At 39.8% G+C, this 26,233-nt stretch overlaps 1 protein-coding gene across 11 annotated transcripts in view; it reads right to left on the reverse strand.

The window, feature by feature from the left end:
• Positions 1-26,233, reverse strand: part of KDM6A (lysine demethylase 6A) — a 238,229-nt gene that overhangs the window by 163,216 nt on the left and 48,780 nt on the right. The gene's annotated exons all lie outside the window — the stretch shown is intronic.

Raw genomic sequence — 26,233 nt, forward strand, 5'->3', positions numbered from 1 at the left:
ACTGAGAAAATATACTTTCAACACATGTAGTGACAAAGGATTCATATTTAGAATATATAAGGAACTCCTAAAAATCAAATTTGTTTTTAAAAATACTAACGAGGAAAATCTGGGCCAGGTGCAGTGGCTCACACCTGTAATCCCAACACTCTAGGAGGCTGAGGCGGGCAGATCACTTGAGGTCAGGAGTTCGAGACCAGCCTGGCCAACATGGTGAAACCCTATCTCTACTAAAAATACAAAAATGAGCCAGGAATGGTGGTGTGCACCTGTAATCCCAGCTACTCAGGAGAGTGAGGCAGGATAATCACTTCGGAGGCAGAGGTTGCAGTGAGCCAAGATCGTGCCACTGCACTCTAGTCTAGGCGACAAAGCAAGACTTCATCTCGAAAGAAAAGAAAAGAAAATCTGATCTGCCACTGTGATCCACAAATGGCAAGAATGAATAACAAAGCAAAACACAAATTCTTCATAACAAAATATCAAAGGAAAAATAGTTGCATTACGCATTCAGATACTCCATAAGGGCCCATGTCCGTTTAAACCACTAGGTGGTAGCCCTGCTCCAGTCTATCACAGCTATAAATTTTTCCAATATGACCAGGAAGGTTTTTCATTTAGGAAGTGAAAGGGTAAAGGTAATAAGATATTGGGCAAATTTAAGTATCTCTCATTATTAGTGGCTGTTTTAACAATGTGCTCCACTAATTTGAAAAAGCTCATCTAAAAAACCAGTCCTAAAATCGTATTTTGCCAAAAATCTGAATTTAAAGGAAAACTGTTGTAACTACTCATAATTTATAACACTGAATACTCAAATACTTTCATATAAAATATGAAATTTGACCATCCAAAATACCATTTCAACTTAGCTTGAATTTCTAAGCTCATATTCTGCTTCAAGGTGCAGTAAAAGGGACCAAATTTACTCCTGAATATAACAATTAAATAACTAAAGAAACATGAAACAAAGAATTTTAGACACTGAATATCAGAACACATGACAATAAACGGAAAATAATGAATGTGAACTCTAAAATTACCCCAACCTTACTGCCTAAAGAAACTTTTCAGGCTACAGCACATGTATGGGAAAACTTCTCGGAGGAATCAATACAAGCTGAAATACAATGGAAGAATACCCTTACAGTTAATAAATGGGAGGGGAAGGCGGCTCTGTCAACCTACAATCCTATTTTTTCTTTCTAAATGCCAACTGACACCATATAACCTACAATTCTATACCCAGCAAAAATATCTTCCATAAATGAAGATGAAAGTACACTTTTTCAGATATACAAAGGCTGAAAGAATTCATCACCAGAAGACCTACAGTCTAAGAAATGTTAAAAGAAATTCTCAGGCAGAAGGAAAATTATACCAAATGGAAATACTGATCTACACAACAAAATAAAGAGTACCTGAAATGGTAGCTCATGGGTAATTATAAGACATTTTTCTCAATTTTGAAAGTCTCCTTAAAACACAACTGACCCAAGAAATCTATCCCCAAATACCCTCCTGTAACTAGTAATTGAGTTTAGCAAGGACATATGCTACAAAGTCAGCATACAAAAATAAATTACATTTCTATAAACAATGAACAATTGGAAGAAAAATTTTTTATCACTTAGAATAGCTCCAAAAATATGAAATATATAACAAAATATGTGCAACAGAATCTGTATATGCTAGAAGAATTACAAAACCCTGGTGAAAAGAGTCAAAGAAGTCCTAAATAGTAATAAATAAGTGCAGAGAGATAGTGTGTTCATGAAATTGGGAGACTCAATAGCATTAAGATGAGAAGTCTCCCAAGTGATGTACAGATTTAATGAAATTTCAATCAAAATTACAGCAGGATTTTTTTGTAGCTACAGATGACTGTAAAATGTATATGGAAAGGCAAATAAACTAGAATAAGCAAAACAATTTTGAAAAATAATAAGGCTAGAGAATTCACATGTCCTAACAGTGTTTCACTCTGTTGCCCAGGCTGGAGTGCAATGGTGCAACTTCGGCTCACTGCAACCTCCGCCTCTGGGGTTCAACCAATTCTCCTGCCTCGGCCTCCTGAATAGCTGGAATTACAGGCGCCCACCACCACGCCCGGCTAATTTTTGTATTTTTAGTAGAAATGGGGTTTCACCATGTTGGCCAGGCTGGTATCGAACTCCTGACCTCAAGTGATCCACCGTTCTCTGCCTCTCAAAGTGCTGGGATTACAGGTGTGAGCCACCGTGCCCAGCCCACATGTCCTAACTTTAAGACCTATTATAAAGCTACAGAAATCAATTAAAACCTTAATGAGGTACCACTATATTATCTATATGAATAGTTAAATTTTTCAAAAAGTGACAATACCAAGTGTTAATGAGGATGCAGAACAAGTGGAACTCTCATAAATTGTTGGTGAGAATGCAAAATATTACAGTCACTCCAGAACACAGATTGGCAGTTAAATATAAAGTTAAACATACATTTACCACATGACTCAGCAATCCCATTCCTAAATATATAACCCAGAGAAGTTAAAAGTTATGCTCATACCAAAACCTATACATGAATGTTTATAGCAGCTTTATTCAGTGAAAATTGGAAATAACCCAAATAATCCTTCAATGAATAAACAGATAAACAAACTGTGATACATCTACAAAATGGAATACTATTTAGCAATAAAAAGGAATGAACTCCTGACGTAACACATGGGTCAATCTCGAACACATGCTGAATGAATGAAGCCAGTCTCAAAAGATCACATAGTATAGCATGTGTCTAAACACACCAAATACATAAAATGAGTGAAATTACAAACAGGCATCCCTCATTTTATTGCACTTCACTTTATTGCAAATTTTTGCAAATTGAAGGTTTGTGGCAAGTCTATCAGCACCAGTTTTCCAACAGCATGTGCTTAGCAATATTTTATTGCTAAAAAATTATGACATTTCTTAGCAATAAAATATTGCTTTTCAATTAAGGTATACACTTCTTTTAGACATAATGTTATTACACACTTAAGAGACAACAGTATAGTGTAAACATAACTTTTATATGGACCAGGAGACCAAAAAAATTGTGTGACTCACTTTACTGCAATATTTGCTTTCTTACGGTGGTATGGAACCAAACCAAACTCCCAATATCTCCAAGATATGCCAGTATATGTAAATTACACATCAAAAAGAGTTTTTTAAAAGGAGATTGTTTAAAGTGAAAAATACTAACAATGTGCTGTGAGGTTTACAACATATACGGATGTAAAATGTATGACAATACAAAAGACCACAATGAGAGAAATGAAGTATATACTCCTGTAAAGTCCATTCTACACGACACAGTGTAAATATTATTTGAAGGTAAACTGTGGCAAGTTAAAAGCTGAAATTAAACACTAGAACCGACAAGTGTAATATTCAAGGTGAATATACAATAGTCAATTATATTCCAATATACTAGTAATGAACAATTGGAATTTGAAATTTTAAAAAAACATTTATAGTAACACCTGCCCCAAACCCCAGAAGAAAGGAGTACTTAGGTATAAATCTAGCAAAATATGTGCAGGATCTACATGTGGAAAACTCATTGTTAATATCAATCCCCCCTGATTTTTATTTATATATATTTATATACAGATATAAAGGCCATCATAATCAAAATCTCAGTGAGCCTTTTTGTATATATCAGCAAGCAGAAAGGCAAAGGAACTAGAATAGCTGAAACAATTATGAAAAAGAACAAAGTCAGAGGATATATATTACCTAATTTCAAGACTTAATACACTAAGCTACAACAATCAAGGCAGTATGGCATTCGTGAAAAGACAAACATACAGATCAACAGAAGATACAGATCAACAGAAGACAGAGAACCCAGAAACTGACCCTCAGAAATATAGCCAACTGGTTTTTGACAATGTGCAAAGACAATTTCTTAAAAAAAAAAAAACAGAAAAGCCAGGCGCAGTAGCTCATACCTGTAATCCCAGCACTTTGGGAGGCCAACACGGGTGCATCACGAGGTCAAGAGATCAAGACCATCCTAGCCAACATGGTGAAACCCCGTCTCTACTAAAAATACAAAAATTAGCCGGGCGTGGTGGTGCGCGCCTGTAATCCCAGCTACTCAGGAGGCTGAGGCAGGAGAATCGCTTGAACCCAGGAGGCAGAGGTTGCAGTGAGCCGAGATTGCAGGCACTGCACTCCAACCTGGGCAACAGAGAGAGACTCTGTCTCAAAAAAAAAAAAAAAAAAAAAGTCTTTCAACAAATGGTGGTAGAACTGGAAGTTCATATGCTCGAATTCCACCCCCTCAAAAAAAGAACCTCTCAACACATACCTCATGAAGGTGTGATAATAATACTTTCAGATATATAAACATAGCAGACTCATGCAGAAAAGAAATATCTCAAAAGGAAGGTCAGTGATGCAGTAAGAAATGGCAAGCAAAAAAGGGGGGGTGTTAAATACATGGGTAACAACATTAAAGATAACTTGTGTTTAAAACTGGTACAGAATTGCCAGTCGCGGTGGCTCACGCCTGTAATCCCAGCACTTGAGGCTGAGGCGGGCGGATCACAAGGTCAGGAGATGGAGATCATCCTGGCTAACACGGTGAAACCCCGTCTCTACTAAAAATACAAGAAAAATTAGCCGGGTGTGGCAGCGGGCACCTGTAGTCCCAGCTACTCAGGAGGCTGGGGCAGGGGAATGGTGTGAACCCGGGAGGCGGAGCTTGCAGTGAGCCGAGATCGTGCCACTGCACTCCAGCCTGGGCAACAGAGCGAGACTCCGTATATTAAAAAAAAAAAAAAAAAAACCGGTACAGAATTCATATATACAACAATGACGGAAGAGGGGAGGGGTAAAGGCGCTAAGAATCTTGCATTGCCTAAGAAAAGGGCAGAAGTACCAAATAGACTTTGATAAGTCAAAAATACATGCTGTAATCCCTAAGGCAGCTGTTCTCAAAGTATGATTCACAGACAACTGGGGTCTCTAAAACCCTTTCAAGAGGTGTGCTAGGTCAAAATTATTTTCTTTATTAAGATGTTATTTGAACTGATACAAAAGCAACGGTGAGCAAAACTGCTGGCATCTTAGCAAAAATCAAACAGAGCTAAACACTACAGTAATCATGATATTCTTCACCACCACTTAACTGTTTTTGTTTTTTAAAGAAAATGCCAGTTTCATTTAATAATATCCTCAAGAAAACAGTTAAAAAGTTATTTTATTAAATGTCAACCCTTGAATATATGTTGTTTTATTTTTTTTTATTTGAGACAGAGTTTCGCTCTTATTGCCCAGGCTGGAGTGCAGTGGCATGATCTCGGCTCACCGCAACCTCCGCCTCCTGGATTCAAGCGATTCTCCTCCCTCGGCCTCCCAAATAGCTGGGATTACAGGCATATGCCACCATGCCTGGCTAATTTCCTATTTTTAGTAGAGAGGGGGTTTCTCCATGTTGGTCAGGCTGGTCTCCAACTCCCGACCTCAGGTGATCCGCCCACCTCGGCCTCCCAAAGTGCTGGAATTACAGGCGTGAGCCACCGCACCTTGCCGAGTACATGTTGTATTAATAAGCTGTGTAACAGAATGGGAACTTTAAAGCATTTTTGTACAATGATTAGTTAATTAAGCGAACTGGCCTCTTTATTCATGGAGCATCACTTTGACTCGAAAGAATGAATGACAAAATACGTCTATCCAGATTTGGGTAGTTAGAAGACATCTTCTCAAAAATGGGAGTGATGAGCCCATCACTTAAAGAAAAGCACTGCCAATGATCAAATTTGAGATTTGAAGCAAAAATCAGAATTTTGGAAAACTTCAACCCACCACTACTGTGAGCCTGACAGCTTTGCAAAACTTAAAAGTTTTTTCTGATGAGACTGGTGGTGATATCAATGAATGTAATTTTTTGATAATGTATAATTAAGTGTGTTGACATCAGCCAGGCATGGTGGCTCATGCCTGTAATCCCAGCACTTTGGGAGGCTGAGGCAGATGGATCACTTGAGGTCAGGAGTTCAAGACCTGACCAACATGGTGAAAACCTCGTCTCTACTAAAGATACAAAAATTGGCCAGGCATGGTAGCGCACACCTGTAATCCCAGCTACTTGAGAGACTGAGGCACTAGAATTGCTTGAACCCAGGAAGCAGAGCTTGCAGTAAGCTGAGATCACGCCACTGCCCTCCAGCCTGGGCAACAGAGTGAGACTCCACCTCAAAAAAAAAAAAAGTTTGTCGACATCAGTAATAACTGATAGTATAGGCATACTTTGGGGATAATTGGAGACCACCACAATAGAATTATCACAACAAAGTGAGTCACATGAATTTTTTGGTTTCCCAGTGCATATAAAAGTTATGTTAACAACATTCAATAGTCTATTACACATGCAATAGCATTTAGTCAAAGAAAATGCACATACCTAATTTAAAAATCATCTGAGCCTTCAGCAAGTTGTAATCTTTTTGCTAGTGGAGGGTCCTGACTCAATGTTCGTGGCTGCTGACTGATCAGGGTGGTGGTTGCTGAAGGTTAGGGTGGCTGTGGCAGTTTCTTAGGACAACAATGAAGTTTGCCACATGGATTGACTCTTCCTTTCATGAAAGGTTTCTCAGTAGCATGTGATGCTGTTTGAAAGCATTTTACTCATGGTAGAACTTCTTTCAAAACTAGAGTCAGTTCTCTCAAACCCTGCCACTACTGTTAACTAAGTTTACAAAATATCCTAAATCCTTTGTTGTCATTTCCACAATGTTCACAGCATCTTCACCAGGAGTGAGTTCCATCTCAAGAAACCACCTTCTTTGCTCATCCATAAGAAGCAACTCTTCCATTCAAGTTTTATCACAAGATGGCAGCAATCCAATCACATCCTCAGGCTTCACTTCTAATTTTGATTCTTTTGCTATTTCTACCACATCTGCATTTACTACTTCTATTCAAGTCTAGAACTCTTCAAAGTCATCCATGAGGGTTGAAATCAACTTCTCCCAAACTCCTGCTAATGTGGATATTTTAACCTCATCCCATGCATCACAAGTGTTCTCAATAGCATCAAGAATGGTGAATCCTTCCCAGAAGGTTTTTTATTTACTTTGCCCAGATCCATGAGAGGAATCACTATCTTCGGCAGCCATACAGCCTTACAAAATGTATCACTTAAATAATAAGACTTGAAAGTCAAAATTAGTCCTTGATCTATGGGCTGCACAATGGATGTCGTGTTAGCAGGCATGAACACAACATTCGTCTCCTTATGTTACCTCCATCAGAGCTCTTGGGTAAACAAGTGCATCGTCAATAAGCAGTAATATTTTGAAAAGAAATTTTCTGAGCAGTAGGTATCAACAGTGGACTTACAATATTCAGTAGACTATGCTGCAAACAGATGTGCTGTAATCCAGGCTTTGCTGTTTCACTTATAAAGTATAGGTAGAGTAGATTCAGCATAATTCAAAAAGGTCCCCAGGATTTTCTGAATGGTAAATGAGCAATTGCTTCAACCTAAAATCACCAGCTGCATTAGCCCCTAACAAAAGAGTCAGGCTGTCCCTTGAAGTTTTGAAGCTAAGCCTTGATTTTTCCTCTAACTATCAAAGTCCTACATGGCATCTTCTTCCAACAGAAGGCTATTGTTTCATATAGATGGAAAATCTCTTAAGTGCAGTGCAGATCACTGATGAATGATCTTAGCTAGATCTTCTGGATAACTTGCTACACTTCTCCATTAGCGCTTGCTACCTCACCTTGCACTTTTATGTTACGGAGATCGCTTCTTTCATTAAACCTCATGAACCAACCTCTGCTAGCTTCAATCTTTTCTTCTGCAGCTTCCTCACCTCTCTCAGACTTCACAGAATTAAAGAGAATCAAAGGCTTGCTCTGGGTTTGGCTTTGGCTTAAGGCAATGCTGTGGCTGGTTCGATTTTCCACCTAGACCACTCAAAGTTTGCTATGTCAGCAGTGAGGCTGTTCTGCTTCCTTATCTTTCATGTGTTCACTGGAGTAGCACTTTTAATTCCTTTCAAGAATGTTTTCGGTCAGGTGCAATGGCTCATGCCTGTAATGCCAACACTTTGTGAGGCCAAAGCAAGGGGATGGCTTGAGGTCAGGAGTTCGAAACCAGCCTAGACAACATAGCAAGACCCCATCTCTACAAAAATGAAAATAGCTGGGTACCTGTCCTCCCAGCTACTTGAGAGGCTGAGGTAGGAAGACGGCCTGAGCCCAGGAGCTTGAGGCTGCAGTAAGCTAAGATCATGCCCCTGCACTCCAGCCTGGGCAACAAAGTGAGACCCTGTCTCTTTAAAAACAAAGTTTCCTCTGCATTCACAACTTGGCTGTTTGGTGTAAGAGGCCTAGCTTACACCATATCATGCCGCTGCACTCCAGCCTGGGCAACAAAGTGAGACTCTGTCTCTTTAAAAACAAAGTTTCCTCTGCATTCACAACTTGGCTCTTTGGTCTAAGAGGCCTAGCTTTCAGTCTATCTTGGCTTCTATCTTGGCCTTCCTCACTAAGCTTAATCATTTCTAGCTTTGATCTTAAACTGAGAAATGTCCAGCTCTGTCTTTCACTTGAATACTCAGAGGCTACCACAGGGTTATTCATTGGCCTAATTTCAATACTGTGTCTCAGGGAATAGGAGAGGAGAGGGAGAGAGACCAGGGAATGGCCAGTCGGTAGAGCAGTCAGAACACATACATGCTTATTAATTAAGTTTACTATTGCACATGGGCACGGTTCATGGTGCCCCAAAACAATTACAACAGTAACATCAAAGGTCACTGATCAACGATAATCATAATAGATATAATAATAATGAAAAAGCTTGAAATAGTGTGAGAATTACCAAAATGTGACTCAGTCACTGAAGTGAGCACATGCTGTTGGAAAAATGGTTCCAACAGATTTGTGATACATAGGACTGCCACAAACCTTCCATTTGTTTACATATATACGTATATGCAAAGCACAATAAAGCAAGGTGTGCCTATAATTCTCCTGTTCCTTCTTTCATGTTAATCCACTTGCCCCAAACCAAAAATATTACAATTTATGTTTCTCTAATCCATTGAAAATATCTCCTCCCTATTATTCAGGGTTATAGTATCATTTCAGTATCTACAAAATCTAAAACATAAATCTTATAATACCACACCCTCACTTTAAAAAAAAAAAAAAAAGGTCAATGTATCATCAAACTCACTGCTACTCCCAGGGCCTAGGACAGTATCAGTAAATCATGAAAAGCTCTAACACAATCTATAGTAATCATGGTGTATCCTAAATAATTTGCGAAGGGTCAACAAAACCCTTCTCTTCTACGGAAAAATTTGACCTTGGCATCCTTTACTTCTAAAGCCTGATAAAGGTTGTATGTCAGTTGTGTTACAGGCTGAGCATCCCTAATCCTAAATCCAAAATGCTGCTAAGTCCAAAATGTTTTGAGCAATGACATGATGCCACAAGTGGAAAATTCCACACCTGGCCTCATGATGGGTCACTGCCAAAATTTCATTTAACAAAATTATTTAAAATTTTATATAAAATTACCTGTAGGCTATGTATATAAAGTGCGTGTAAAACATAAATGAATTTCATGTTTAGACTTAATGTTCCATCCCCAAGATCTCTCTTTGTGCATATGCAAATACTCCAAAATCCGAAGCACTTCTGGTCCCAAGCATTTCAGATAAGGGATACTCAACCTGTAGTAGTAACACTGATTATGGTGAAAATTATCCCTGATTAATGAAATAAATCTAGAGTCAGAGAACTGCAAATGAACTATAAATATCTGCTAGGATGCCACAGCTTTGGGATTTCCTCGGAATACTATTTAACTGAGCATATCTCTATAGAGAAAACATGGAAAGTATGACCACAAAACTGTTAAAAAAGATATTGGTTCCTATTTGGGGGTGATGGGGCAAGGGAGGGTGTTTCTAAACCAAGTATGGTAGGCTGAAAAAAAAAAAATTAACTTATCTGGTAAAAAGATGGGATTAAGATAAGGATCCTGAAAGGAGGCTCTTGTCCTACATTATCTGGGTGGGCCCCAAATACAATCGTATGTGTCCTTTTATAAGATAGCAGGAGTTTTCAGGCACACAAAGTAGGCAGTGATGTTAAGACCAGCCACTAGAAGGTGGAAAAAGGCAAGGAACTGATTCTCCACTGGAGCCTCCAGGAATATGGCCCTGCTAACACATTTATTTCAAACTTCTAGCCTTTACAACTGTGAAAGAATAAATTTCTGTGTTTTCAATCACCCAGTTTATAGTTATCTGTTACAGAAGCCACAGGAGGAAACTAATACACCAGAGTAGCTCTGCAACCACCTTTGTGATTCTCGTTCTCACATACCTGAGCTGTCACTCATGGACCAAACACAAGCCCCAGGAATCCTGCAAGAGCAAGGCATTGCTCTGCTGGCATGCTGTTTCCTGTGCAATATCCTTCTATGTCAATATGATGCCAAGCGCGACCTGATCAGGTCTTACTTGTCTGAATGACTATTGAGCCTAGAGTTCCCCAGCGGACAACTGCAGTTACTAATGATATTTATAGTGCCAAAGTATCCAAATGCTTTGCCTTTTTTAATGCCATGAGAGCTAAATGTAGTGGATAGACTCTGAAACCTGACTGGCTAGGTTTTGAATTTTAGCTTCGTATTGTTTGGTCTTGGGCAAGTCACTTAATCTCTTTGCGCTTTATAAAACAGGAAGATTTTATAGCAACTACCCCAAAGGATTATTGTAGGGATTAAAGGAATAAATACCACAATTTAAGATTCTTAAGGAAAAATCAGAATTTTTGAAAACTTGTACCCATCGCCACCGTGAACTTTATGAATCACAATTCACAATTTGTATTGTTGTCACAACCCACCTATTTCATCAAGACTCTGAAGTTAATTACAGTTTGGCTGTACATCATATTCTATTTATAACTGTGTATATATCCCTTTCTCATTCTTGATATTTTATAGTTATGCTCCCCTTTTGCCCTCTCCCTAAGCCTTACTAGAAGTATGTGTATTTAGCTCTTTCCAAAACCAATTTTCGGATTTAAGAACACATTTTAAATGCTGTACCACAAATCACTTCGACTAAGGTGTACATATGTATGCATTCACTATAACATCACCCTCTTGAATGTTTCATTAAATGAAAGACCTGGCTTTCTAGGACTGTGCATAATCCCAGAAAAGGCCAAGTACACTGCATGTATCCTAATGGGGGGGGGGAGGGGGGGAGGGTGGGAAACAATGGAGAACTACTGGCCTGCACCACAATAAGAGAAAATGCCAAGGACCTCCATGATATAACACTACCGAACACCCTTACAAAATCCTTGCTTTCCCTTTAACAGTTCCCTAGACATATCATTTTTTCTTAGCTCCATGCATTGGTTTATAAAGCCTAGTATGCCAAAATGATTCTTTTTTCCTGACACATCTATACAGGATCTACTCTTGTCTAGAATTCTAACATATACATAATCACTTCTTCGTATCACACCACCACCCCTAACATGTATGCCTCCATCACCTCCCCCTCTCTCTAATTCTCATTCATATATCTATCCCCAAGTCACATGGAGGGTTGCCATTCTAAATCATCAGAAATTCCTCTAATGGGCGTAGGCTATCTACTGGTAATTTCACTAAACAGATATAGGTAATAAAGAGTAGAACCTAATTTTTTCCCATGAAGTTAACACCAAATAATGAAAAGCTTAATCCAACATGCATTTCCCAGACCGGAGGAACGAAAGTTTCCAGACAGACCAAGGCACATTACCATGATTTTTCAGAATACCAGGTATAGATACAATCCTAAAAGCTGAAGGAGGAAGAAAGTTAAAAAAAAATAAAAATCATATTACATACAAAATGGCCCACCCCAAACACAGAAGACAAAGAACAGTAATTTCAAAATTTTGAAGGAAAATTATTTCTAACTTAATACCAGACAAACTCTCAATCAAGAGGGTAGAAGAACACAGAAAAACAAAGCATGCAAGAAACAGAGCTCGACACTAGTCAGTAGTGAAGCCCCAGTCCCCTAAAGATGATGGCATGCCAAATATAAAGCAAAGAGGGAACCTGGAAGGATTATGAGGAAGTTCACCAGAACTGATAGATTACATATTTCAAAAGTAAAGAAAAATATCCAGAAGCACTCTTATAGTTGTTGGGCAAGAATTTGTGATAGGAACCTATAGAAAACTTAATAAAATGATAAAAGGCGATTGGCATTAGGGAAATTATTTAAAGTAAACAGACATCTTAATATTTCTTGGCTTATTAACTAGAAACATCAATAACATAGTAAACATTGTTTATTTAACTAAAGCTGTTATACTGAAAAGATACAGAAATGGGAAAATATGATTTTAAAATATCAACATTATAATAGAAAGTAAAGGCCAGGCATGGTGGCTCACGCCTGTAATCCCAGCACTTTGGAAGGCAGAGGTAGGCGGATCACTTGAAGCCAGGAGCTCAAGACCAGCCTGACAAACATGGTGAAACCCCGTCTCTACTAAAACTACCAGAATTAGCCAGGCATGGTGGTATGCACGTATAGTCCCAACTACTTGGGAGGCTGAGGCACGAGAATCACTTGAATCCAGAAGGCAGAGGTTGCAGCGAGCCGAGACTGTATCACTAGACTCCAGCCTGGGCGACAGAGCAATACTTCGTCTCAAAAACAAACAAACAAAAACATCGGCCAGGTGCAGTAGCTCACGCCTGTAAATCCAGCACTTTGGGAGGCTGAGGCTAGTGGATCATGAGGTCAAGAGTTCAAGACCAGCCTGGCCAACATAGCGTAACCCTGTCTTCACTAAAAATACAAAAAAAATTAGCCGGGCGTGGTGGCGGGCGCCTGTAGTCAGTCCTAGCTACTTGCGAGGCTGAGGCAGGAGAATCGCTTGAACTCGGGAGGCAGAGGTTGCAATGAGCCAAGATCACGCCACTGCACTCCAGCCTGGGCGACAGAGTGAGACTCCGTCTCAAAAAAAAAAAAAAAATCAACATAAGCTGTGAAGGAAGAGAAGGACACAGAAACAGCATTATAAGCACATTATCTAGAAATATGGAGGCAAGGCAGGGCGCAGTGGCTCACGCCTGTAATCCCAGCACTTTGGGAGGCAGAGGTGGGCAGATCACGAGGTCAGGATTTCGAGACCAGCCTGGCCAACATGGTGAAGCCCCGTCTCTACTAAAAATAAAAAAATTAGCCGGACGTGGTGGTGCATGTCTGTAATCCCAGCTATTCGGGAGGCTGAGACAGGAGAATCACTTGAACCTGGGAGGCAGAGGTTGCAGTGAGCCGAGATCGCACCATTACACTCCAGCCTGGGCAACAAGAGCGAAATTCCATCTCAAAAAAAGAAAAAGAAAAAAGAAATATGGAAGCAAATACCAAAAGTAACAGCTATGCATTCAACATAGCACCTCTGAGACTATGAAAAACTGCTGTTTTTCACGATAAGTCTCATAGAACCACTCCAGGTTTGTTTTTTAAATTCTGTACCAGCATTTTCTTAATTTAAAAAAATTAGGAAAAACAATACATAGATAAGACATGTGAATAAGGGGCTTAATAAATATTTACAACTAAATGGGGGGAAAGCTGTGGGACTAAGTGAAATAAGTAGGTAGAAAAAGAAAGGGCAGTTAAATGAGTGAAAAATCAAGAGACCTTAGTATGTCAAAGAAACTGAAAGGAGAAAAAAGTTTTTAAAGAATGCAAGCATAGTCTATCATGAATTATGTTGCTTAAAAGTCAACTAAGATATAAGAAAAATATAAGCAACCTGCCACATGCCTAAATATCATTGGAACACAAATAATAATAGCAAAAGGCTACATAGATGGCCAGGCGTGGTGGCTCAAACCTGTAATCCCAGCACTCTGGAGGCCCAGGCAGGCGGACCACCTGAGGTCAGGAGTTGAAGACTGGCCTGGCCAACATGGTGAGACCACCCCCCACCCCACCACCATCTCTACTAAAAATACAAAAATTATCCGGGTGTGGTGGGACACTCCTGTAGTCTTAGCTACTTGGGAGGCTGAGGCAGGAGGATTGCTTAAACCCAGGAGGTGGAGGTTGCAGTGAGCTGAGATCACACCCCTGCACTCTAGCCTGGAAGACAGAGAGAGACTCCATCTTAAAAAAAAAAAAAAAAAAAAAAAAAAAGGCTACCTAGAGCAATCAGGACCAGCAATCTAGCTAAAACAGCAATGATCTAAAAGATATCACAAGAATATTCAAGCAAGCTCTTCAGTTCAAGACAAATCAACAGGTTCAAGCAGGCATCCATTTCTCGATTCCAAGGTTCCCCAACTAAAAGAACATCAAATAAGATGATATTTTTAAAATAGGATTCTCAGACACACTGTATCATTTAATTGTGGTTTTTAAAAACCTGTAACATTAAATTTACAATCTTAACCATTTTTAAGTGTGCAATTCAGCAGCGTAAGTATATTCATTGTTATGCAACATTATCTCTAGAACTTCAACTCGAAAAAGTAAAATTCTATACACATTAAACACTAATCCTCTCTTACAACTCCCCCCAGCCCTTGACAACTACCTTTCTACTTCCTGTCTCTATGATTTTGACTACTTTAGATGCTTCATATGAGTAGAACCATACAGTATTTGTCCTTTTACGACTGGCATATTTCATCTAGGATAATGTCCTCAAGGTTCATCCATGCTGTAGCATGTGACAAGATTTCCTTATAAGGGCTGCATAATATTTCATTGTATGTATATGCCACGTTTTCTTTATCCATTCACATCTGCTGATGCTCATTTGGGATGTTTCCATCTCTTGGCTGTTTTGAATAATGTCACAATGAACATAGGTACATTAATACCTCTTTGAGATCCTGCTTTGGAGGCGGGTGTGTAGTTCACGCTGGTATTCCCAGCACTTCAGTTTGGGAGGCCGAGGCAGAAAGATCACCTGAGGTCAGGAGTTCGAGACAGCCTAGCCAACATGGTGAAACTCCATCTCTACTAAAAAAAGATACAACAAATTGGCCAGGCATGGTGGTGCGTGCCTGTAGTCCCAGCTACTCAGGAGGCTGAGGCAGGAGAATCTCTTCAACCCAGGAGGCAGAGGTTGCAGTGAGCCTTGCACTCCAGCCTGGGTGATGGAGTGAGTGAGACTCTGTCTCCAAAAAAAGAAAAAAAAAGATAGAATAGAGATCCTGCTTTGAACTCTTTTGAACATATACACAGAAGTGGGGTTGTTGGATAAGATGAATTTTTTAAATGTCTTCTGCTTATAAGGCAGAGGGTCAAAACAGGAAGGGGGGAGGGGCGGTCCTCAGATAAGAAAATAAAGCATTAAAAATTCAAATATAAGGTGGCATATATTATTCAGATTGGGGGTATGGGGATAGAAACTTTTCTGTTTAGTATTACATTTGTTAAACATGCTTGTCTGCGGCATTTGTTTTAATTCCAGGTATATAAGAGATAATTATCCATAATTTTTCAGATTGCTTCAAAAGATGAACACCTACAGCCATATGTATTTTTAAAAGTGTGTATCTTTCAACTTAACCAAAATGCTTTAAAAATAGCTTTAATTAACACTATTTCACACCCCTGCAAATCATTTTATATAATTCCAAATAAGAGTAAATTATAAGACACCATGTAGTAAACTGCACTGTGGCAAATACAGAACCAATACATTTTAATAAGAGTATATCTTGAATATATCTTGAATAGAATAACCCTTTTCAGACAATGAACCAAAATTTACAGAACATGTAAAAAGGTAGAGTTCCTATAGTGAAATCCTGAATATAGCTACTTAAAGAAGCCTATTACCTGTCTCATTTGTGAAATGGTACTTTTCATCTACAGGAGATATTTTAGAATAAAATATCAAATTTATAAAAATAGAATTCTAAACAAACACTAATATTCTGTTTCAACACAAAAGCACAATACATCAGAGAAAAAAAGATAAATTAGACTTTATCAAAATTTAAAAATTATACTGTTAAGAGAATGAAAGCGAAGCCACAAACTGAAGAAAATACTTGCAAAGCATCTATCTGATCAAGCACTTGTATCTAGAATATATAAAGAACTCTCAAAATAGGGGGAAAAAAGAAAAAAAAATAATTTTTATAAAGTAAGCAGAATATTTGAATAGGCACTCACCAAAGAAGATACACAAATGACAGATAAGCACATGAAAAACCACTCATCATCATGGGGAAATGCAAATTAAAACCAAAATGAGGATGAGATACTACTACACCACACATTAGAATGTCTAAAATTGGAAGGAGGGAAGCAGAAAAAATAACTAATGGATACTAGGTGTAATACCTGGGTAATGAAATAATCTGTACAACCAGCCCCAATGACACATGTTTACCTATGTAACAAACCTACACATCCTGTACATGTACCCCTGAGCTGAAAAGGTTAAAAAAAAAAAAAGTGTCTAAAAAAGAGTAATCATACCAAATGTTGGCAAGAATGTAGAAGAACTGGAACTCTCATACACTGCGGGTAGAAATGCATTTAAAATGGTACAACCACTTTAGAAAGTAGTTTGGGAGTTTATTCAGTTAAACATACACCCACCATACAACCCAACCACTCCACTCCTAGGTATTTACCCAAAGAAAAGCAAATACGTGTCCATACAAAGACTTACACAAGAATGTTCACAGCAACTTTAATAGCCAAAAACTGGAAACAACCTATCAATAACTGAATAATCTGTGGTATATCCATACGCTCAATTACTACTTAGCAATAAAGGGGAATAAATTATTGATGCATACAACATGCCTGAATCTCATACATTATGCTGAAAGAAGCCAGACAAAAAGAATACATACTGTTTGATTCCATTTAAATAAAACTTTAGAAAATGCAAACTAATCTAACGTGGTAGAAAGCCAATCAGTGGTTGCTTGAGAATGGCGGAGAGAAGCAAATTCCAAAACAGAGGAACTTAAAACAATGACAATATCTCCCCAACCCCCTTTCAAAGAAAAAAAAATGTCCCTTAGACATTTCTTTTTAAAACATAATAAAATGACTTATCCCAGCACTTTGGGAGGCCGAAGCCGGTGGACCGCAAGGTCAAGAGATTGAGACCATCCTGTCCAACATGGTGAAACCCCGTCTCTACTAAAAAGACAAAAAATTAGTTGGGTGTGGTGGCGCGCGCCTGTAGTCCCAGCTACTCGGGAGGCTGAGGTAGGAGAATCACTCGAACCCAGGAGGCAGACACTGTAGTGAGCCGAGTTCGCGCCACTGCACTCCAGCCTGGTGACAGAGCAACACTCCGTCTCAAAAAAATATATAGTAAAATGACTTCAAAGGTTATAGTACTGAAAGCATAGAACAAGTATTTGAAAGTATTCACTAAGAAGTGCATTTGAGGTTTGCTGAATTTCCTTTATCCACTCTTCCTTTTTCTTTTCTCTTTTATTCCCGTAAGTATAAAGAAGTAAACAAAAAATGCCCCCCAACTACCACCCAGATAACTGCTGCTGACATAAAAAGATAGGTAGCATATGTGTAGAAAATTCAAATAGTGAAGAAAGCTATAATGTGAAACAAAAAAACAAAAGCTTTTCCCCATCTCCTTATTATTATCAATTTCTGTTAAAGTTTGTCCCAGTGCTTCTGCATGTGCTTGTGGTTGTATCTGCTTTTACAAAATGTAAACAATGTTCAATAGCTTGCCTTTTTAATACATTGCTTGAAGGTCTCTCCGGTATCAAAAATATTACTATTTTATTATTTTCAGCCATTCTAGAATATTTTACATACTGGAATCTCATTAAACCCCCATCGTTGGATGTTTGTTTCTGATTTTTTTTAATTTTGTATTTTGAAAAATATCAAGCCATCAGAAAAGTTGAAAAGATAGTACAAGGAACTGTAATACACTAGATTCACCAATTGTTAACATTTTGCCACATGTGCGCACACACTCCCTCTCTATTTTACTAATTCACTTGAAAGTTACCTACGTACTCCAGCATGCATTTCCTAAGAACAAGGGCATTGTCCAAAATAACCACAATGTAGTTATCACTTTTCAGAAATTTAACATTGACTATACTGTTATCTAATATGTAGCCTATATTAAAATTTCTTCACTCTCCTATAGTGTTCTTTATAGCTGTTGTATTTTAAATACAGAATCATTTTAGGACTTAGGTTTTGCATTGTATTGTCTTGTCACTTTAGTCTCCTTTATAGTCCCCTAGCCTTTTTTTCAGTCTGTTTCTTTGCATGGCTCAAAAACTTTTGTTGAAATTGTACATTTTCCATAATATAATAACTCGAGATTCTGACTCCTGACACCTCCCAGATTATTGTGGTTGCTGTTTGTTTACAGACTTGCCTGGACTATTTCTATAGTCTTCTCAATAGTGTATAACCACTGATGTCTCTGGTTAGTTGTTTTCTGTTTTTTACTTTTTCCTCAATTTTTATTTTCAAGCTTGGCTTTCTAGAAGTCACTCCTAGGTCAGTATAGTTTGGTGACCGGTTAATGATAAATAAGAGGTTATATTTAAACACATTGTGCCAGTAAGGCTTCTGTCCTTTACCAAAGCATCTCCCTCTGTGTTGGTTCAGACCCCATTCAAAGTTCAGGTGGTTTATGAACCAGTTCTGACTTCTACTTTCTGCTTGAGCAAAGCTGTACATTGAGCCAGGTGAGTAGACAGCTGGAGGCCTCTCTGCTCTCTCCTGAGCGTGTGCAGCTCTCCAGACACCCATGAATATGTGGGAGCTTATCAAGGTCTACTATGGCTGTTCCATTCCCCAGATTACCCAGTAAAATCTCCAGCTAGTTTTATGATTGCCCCTGCCAACACTGCAGCTTCAGGCAGCTATAATGTTGTCCTTCAGTCATTTGATGTTCAGATTGCTATTGTTTTATATATAGTTGTCGCTCCATATCAATGGGTTTTGCATCCATGGACTCAACCAACTGCATATTGAAAATATTCAGGAAATAAAAAAGGAAGGTTGTGTCTCTACTGAAGGGAGATAAGGGCTCCCTTTTTATAAGCTTTATAGGATTTTTTTGACTCTAAACTATATGCATGTACTACTTTGCTAACGTTTAAAGAAAAGACTAACTGCAACTCACAGAAAAAGAAACATTACTGGCCAGTAAATATGATGGGGGCGGGAGGCAGCCCTGTAAGTGAAATTTTAAAATGCAATGATAATAGACAATACTTACATGGCATCTATTATAAGCTAGACACTAAGTGCTACATATGTATTAATTCATTTAATTACAACAGCCCTTGCCCAAAGTAACTATTTATTCTCTCATTTTACAGATTGGGAAACTGAGACACAATTACTGGCCAAGTAAGGATTGGAAAAAGACAACTCCAGAGTCTACATGTTTCATTACTATTCTAAACTGCCTCAAAACTTATTAGGTAGAAATGGAAATAAACAGTTTGGTAGGAACGGTAAGCAGACACTCAAAACACAGGTGGTAGGAGAACAAATGAATAATACTAGAGGGCAACTAGAGAATATCTATCAAATGTCTCTAAACAGAGGCTTTCAAAGGGGTGTAACAACAAACTGACATAATTTCAATGGAGAAAAAATGTTAATATCTATCAAAAATACAACTGCATGCATATATATGTATGGTCCTATTACACATACCCTCCTTTAATCAAGCAATTCTAAGAATTCATCCTACATATAAATGTATGCATATTATAAAATAACATGTAAGATTATACTAACAGAAGACTGAAAGGAGCCTAAATAGCCATCAAGAGGAATCAGTAGGCTTACTAAATATATGAACTCTTGAATCTGCTTAGGTAAGTAACCCATGATAATTAAATACATCTTATTTAAACAGTATTAAAACATCCTTGGCCGGGAGTGGTGGCTCACACCTGCAATCAACCCCAGCACTTCGGGAGGCCGAGGCGAACATATCACTTGAGGCCAGGAGTTCAAGACCAGCTTGGCGAACATGACCAAACCCTGTCTCTACTAAAAATACAAAAATTAGCCAGGCATGGTAGCACACGAGCCTGTAGTCCCAGCTACTTGGGAGACTGAGGCACGAGAATCGCTTGAACCCAGGAGGTGGAGGCTGCAGTGAGCTGGGATCATGCCACTGCACTCCAGCCTGGGCAACACAGTGAGACTCTGTTGCAAAAAAAAGGAAGGGAGGGAGGCAGGGAGGGAAAGATCCTTAAACACTTAATAACAACCTACCTCTAAAGAATTTTCAGGCTTCCTTCCTTCCTTCTTTCCTTCCTTCCTTCCCTTTCTTTCTTTCTTTCTCTTTCTTTCTCTTTTCTTCCCTCTCTTGCCCAGGCTGGAGTGTAGTTGGCTCGCTGCAGACTCCCTGCCTCTGGCTCCCGTGATTCTCCTGCCTCGGCCTGCGGGCTGCTTGGGATTGCGGGCGCGTGCCACCACCCCTGCCTGGTTTTTGTCCTTTGGCTGGAGGCAGGGTTTCGCCATGTTGGCCAGGTTGGTCTCCAGCTCCTGACCTCCAGTGGTCTGCCCGCCTCGGCCTCTCGAGGTGCTAGGACTGCAGACGGAGTCTCGCTCACTCGGTGCTCGGTGTTGCCCGGGCTGGAGTGCGGTGGCGTGGTCTTGGCTCGCTGCAGCCTCCGCCTCCCAGCCGCCTGCCTTGGCCTCCCAAGGTGCTAGGATTGCAGCCTCTGCCCGGCCGCCGCCCCGTCTGGGAGGTGGGGAGCGTCTCTGCCTGGCCGCCCATCGTCTGGGAGGTGAGGAGCGCCTCTGCCCGGCCGCCCCATCTGGGAAGTGAGGAGCGCCTCTGCCCGGCCGCCCATCGTCTGGGATGTGAGGAGCGCCTCTGCCCGGCCGCCCATCGTCTGGGAAGTGAGGAGCGCCTCTGCCCGGCTGCCCCGTCTGGGAAGTGAGGAGCGCCTCTGCCTGGCCGCCCCGTCTGGGATGTGGGGAGCGCCTGTGCCCGGCCGCCCAGTCTGGGAGGTCTACCACAGAGGCCAGACGCAATGTGGGGGCTGGACGTGGTGGCTCACGCCTGCAGTCCCAGCACTCTGGGAGGCCGAGGCGGGTTGATCACTTGAGGCTAGGAGTTCGAGACCAGCCTGGCCAACATGGCGAAACATATGAAAAAGACAACAAACCAACCAACCAACCCAGCAACAACAAAACAGGTCTACCCTGGAGTCATACTAATTTTTTTCTATTTTCCTCCCTTTCTGATCCTTTATCCCACTTTCTTTTTCTTCCTCTTCCTTCTCCTTCTTCTTTGTCAAAGACATAGAGGCTTCTTCTTTGTCAAAGACATAGAGGAGTGAGTTATTATCATTGATCCATACAAAGTCCCTCTCTCATTTATTTTCTTTAATTCCCACCCCCCATTTCTATTCTCCGTCTTCCCATGTCCAACCTTCCTAATATGTTTGATATGCATCTTTTTGTTTGTATGTATTTTTAGAAAATGTTTAGTTTTGTGTGCAAAAAAAAATTAATTAAAAAAATAAAAAAATATAAAAAAGAAAGAAAAGAGTAATTAAAGTACAGTACAATATGATTAATGATGGAAATAAAAAAGGATACGTTAGATATTGGTATTAGTAAGGTTCTCCTTTGACTGCCCAACTATTCATGGACTCAGGTTTTGTGAATCAGGATGTCAAAAAAATATAAACTAGGGTTATATATGTATATTTTAATTGGTTCCAGTATACTAGTTCTATAATAATAATGTTTGCATATTTTAAAAAAAGGAATTTTCAGAAAAGGATCACTGAAGTCCAGTGATTGGATAAGTCTACACTGTTTCACTGGTGATTCACAGAATTCATTAGTGTATTACTAATTTTGAAAAGCACTGCAATCGAAATTTAATTTTATTTACTCTGAAATGTCTTAAATACATGTGGTCCACGAAACCCTGTTTGTTGTAAAAACCAATTAAAATCTAGCGGGACAACAGTGTTCCATGGAATGTAGGTGGAAAGCCAGAATGAAAGCATGCATTAACCACAATTAAATCTATGGCCTCAAAACTAGAAATATGTGTGTTTGCATTAGGACACTTATTCTATGTGGCACTTGATCCTTTCACTCCTATACCATTCCTCACTCCCTTTCATGACATATTACACTTTATGTCACATACTATCCAAATTTAAGCAAATAGGACATTCTTACAGTAAAGATAAATTACGAATTGTTCTTTTGTAAGAAGTACTCTGCATAAGCAGATTTTAAATAAACACAAAATCAAAACTAAAAATTTATCAAGGCTTTCTGCTTCTGGCCAAAAGGGAACCAGATTTACCCAGCCACATTAACCAATAAACCAAGCAGAGTATGTGAAACAACATTTTCAGACAGTAGACACAAGTAATACAAGGCATTGATCTCTGAGAGAGGAGAGACAAATGCGGTGACCCCTACTACTAGTCCAGCTTACTCCCTGGAGACAGTTCCGACACAAAGGCAAAGGTAGGGAGGGGAATGCAGGCGGAAGTGCTGTTTCCCAGAGGCAAAAATGAACTGGGAATTTGGGTAGGCGAAGGCAGTTAGAGTTCACAAGGCAGAAAGTGAGAGAGAAGGGGGCTGCAGAGAGAGGACTCTGGACATTCTACACAGGCTCCCTCTTGAATCATCAAATAAATAACAATGAGTACGTGGAGGTAAAGAAATTACCCTAGAACCCTGATATGATTACACATTGTAGGCCTGTATCAAAATATCTCATGTATCTCGTATATACACCCACTATGTACCCATAAAAATTTAAAAATGTTCTTAAATTATTGGCTGGACACAGTGGCTCACGCCTGTAATCCTAACACTTTGGGAAGCCAAGGCAGGAGGATCGCTTGAAGCCAAGAGTTCAAGATCAGCCTGGACAACATAGGGAGACCCCATAGCTACAAAAAAATTAAAAATTAGCCAGGCATGGTGGTACACACCTGTGGTCCCAGCTATTTGGGAGGCCAAAGTGGGAGGATAGCTTGAGCTTGGAAGGTAAAGGCTATAATGAGACATGATTGTGCCACTGCACTCCAGCCCAAACAACAGGGCAAGACCCTGTTTCAATAAATAAATAAATACATAGAAACACACACACACACACACACACACACACCCAGGACCACCTAAAACAAACACTGGAAATATCCACATGGCTCAAACAGTACCAAAGATAGTTGTGCTCCCACAAGTCAAAGTGGAAAAACTTATAATACAAGTAGCATCCCAAAGAATCCTAACAAGGATATTGCCTCCATACTGGGCAACATTAGCCCAAGACTAAAGGCTGCTCTATTCCCAGAGGCTTGTATAATTAAAAGCAAGCCTCAAAAGCATCAAACTATTTCCAAGTGATTTAACTGCATCCCAGAACAGAGTTCAAAAATACTTAAAACAAAATAATAGTATACAGAAAGCAATGAGGTAAAATTCACTGTCTAGCATGTGGCCGGAATATTGAACGTAGGTGCGAACAATAGGAGTATGTACCAGGAATCAAAGAGAAAAGTTACCAGGCATGAGAACAATCAAGAAACTATAACCCCACAATGAGAAAAATCAACCAATAGAAAATTAATCACAAATGATATAAATAGCAGCATCAGTCAAACTGTATTTCATATGCTCAAGAAAATAAAGAAAAACATAAACATGTTAAAGACAGGGAAAATACGAAACAGCCTAAACAAAAATTACAATGTCTTGAGGTAAAAAACATACTGATGAAATAAAGAGCAGATTAGGCCGGGCATGGTGGCTCATGCGTGTAATCCCAGCACTTTGGGAGGCCGAGGGAGATGGATCACCTGAGGCCAGGAATTTGAGACCAGCCTGTCCAACATGGCGAATCCCTGTCTCCACTAAAAATACAAAAATTAGCCCGGCGAGGTGGCAGGTGCCTGTAATCCCAGCTACTTGGGAGGCTGAGGCATTAGAATCGCTTGAATCCAGGAGGCACAGGTTGCAGTGAGCCGAGATTGCATCACTGCACTCCAGCATGGGCCACAGAGCAAGACTGACTGTCTTCAATCAATCAATCAGCCAGGCATGATGGCACATGCCTGTAATCCCAGCTACTCAGGAGGCTGAGGCAGGACAATCTCTCAAACCCGGGAAGTGTAGGCTGCAGTAAGCCAAGATCGCACCACTGCATTGTAGCCTGGACGACAGAGCAAGACTCTGTCTTTAAAAAAAAAAAAAAAAAAAAAAAAAAGCAGAGAAGATTAGACACTGCAAAATAAAAAAATTATTAGTGAACTTGAAGACATGGCAATACGAATAATCCACAATGAGATACAGCAAAGAAAAAGACTGAAAAAAAATGAACAGAGCACAGTAAGTGATAGGAGAATTTCAGATATCCTGATATACATAGAATGGGGGTAGGAGTGGAAAGTATAGAGGACACAGAAAAACATCTAAAGATACAAGAGCAAAAAATTTTCCGAATTTGGTGAAAATTGTAAAACCCACATGCTCAAGGAGCTCAACGGATCTCGAGCACAATAAACATCAAAAAGAAAAACCACAACACATAACACATAACCTAACCAAATCACTTAACACCAGCAATAAAGAGAAAATCTCAAAAGCAGTCAAAGGCAGGAGACGTCTTTTTTTTTTTTTTTTTTTTTTTTGAAGTGGAGTCTCGCTCTGTCGCCCAGGCTGGAGTGCAGTGGCGCAATCTCGGCTCACTGCAAGCTCCGCCTCCCGGGTTCTCGCCATTCTCCTGCCTCAGCCTCTCCGAGTAGCTGGGACTACAGGCGTCCGCCACCACGCCCGGCTAATTTTTTGTATTTTTAGTAGAGACGGGGTTTCACCATGGTCTCCATCTCCTGACCTCGTGATCCGCCCGCCTCGGTCTCCCAAAGTGCTGGGATTACAAGCGTGAGCCACCGCGCCCAGCCAGGCAGGAGACGTCTTACAGAGGAACAAAAATAAGGATGACAGAAAACTTTACCTCAAAAACCATGCAAAGGAGAAAACAGTGGAGTGCTATCTTTATGAAGACAGGAGAGAAAAAAGTCAATCTAGAATTCTATATATCAAGCCAAAATATTTTTTTAAATAAAGAAGAAAAACTTTTGCAGACAAAAATTAATTACTAGCTAATCTTCACTGTAAGAACTTAAAGTCGTTTAGTCAAATTGAGATCTACATAAAGGCATGAAAAGCAATAGAAATAGTAAATATGTGAGCAAATATAAAATAGTATATAAAATACATTTTAAAACATTCAAAACTCAACATTTTAAGAATATTCAAATTAGTCCGGGCGCGGTGGCTCACGCCTGTAATCCCAGCACTTTGGGAGGCTGAGGCAGGAGGACCACCTGAGGTCAGGAGTTCAAGACCAGCCTGGCCAACATGGCAAAACCCTGTCTCTACTAAAAACACAAAACTTAGCTGGGCGTGGTGGCAGGAACCTGTAATCCCAGTTACTCGGAAGGCTGAAGCGTAAGAATCACTTGAACACGGGAGGCGGAGGTTGCAGTGAGCCGAGATCACGCCACTGCACTCCAGCCTGGATGACAGAGCAAGACTCTGTTTCAAACAAACCAAAAAAAATTCAAATTAGAAAATGGACAAAAGACATCAACAGACATTTTACTGAATAAAATATACAGATGGCAAATAAGCACAAGAAAAAGTGTCCAACTTCAGCCACTATTAGAGAAGCACAAATTAAAATTACAGTGAAGCCAGGCGCAGTGGCTCACACCTGTAATCCCAGTACTTTCAGAGGCCGAGGCAGGTAGATCACCTGAGGTCAGGAGTTCAAGACCAGCCTGGCCAACACGGCGAAACCCCATCTCTATTAAAAACACAAAAATTGGCCGGGCATGGTGGTGCACACTTGTAATCCCAGCTACTAGGGGAGGCTGAGGCAGGAGAATTGCTTAAACCCAGGAGGCAGAGGCTGCAGTGAGCCAAGACTGTGCCACTGCACTCCAGCCTGGGCAACAGGCTCTGTCTCTTAAAAAAAAAAAAAAACAAAAAACCACACAATGAATTATCACCATACACTTATCAGAATGACTAAAATTAAAAAAACAGTGATAATAACAAATGCTAGTAAGTATACAAGGAAACTGGGTCACTCATACATTGCTAGTAGGAATATAAAATGGGGAAGATCATTTCGTAGTTCCT

Source organism: Nomascus leucogenys, chromosome X (assembly GCF_006542625.1).
Source record: "Nomascus leucogenys isolate Asia chromosome X, Asia_NLE_v1, whole genome shotgun sequence".
Classification (NCBI taxonomy): Eukaryota; Metazoa; Chordata; class Mammalia; order Primates; family Hylobatidae; genus Nomascus; species Nomascus leucogenys.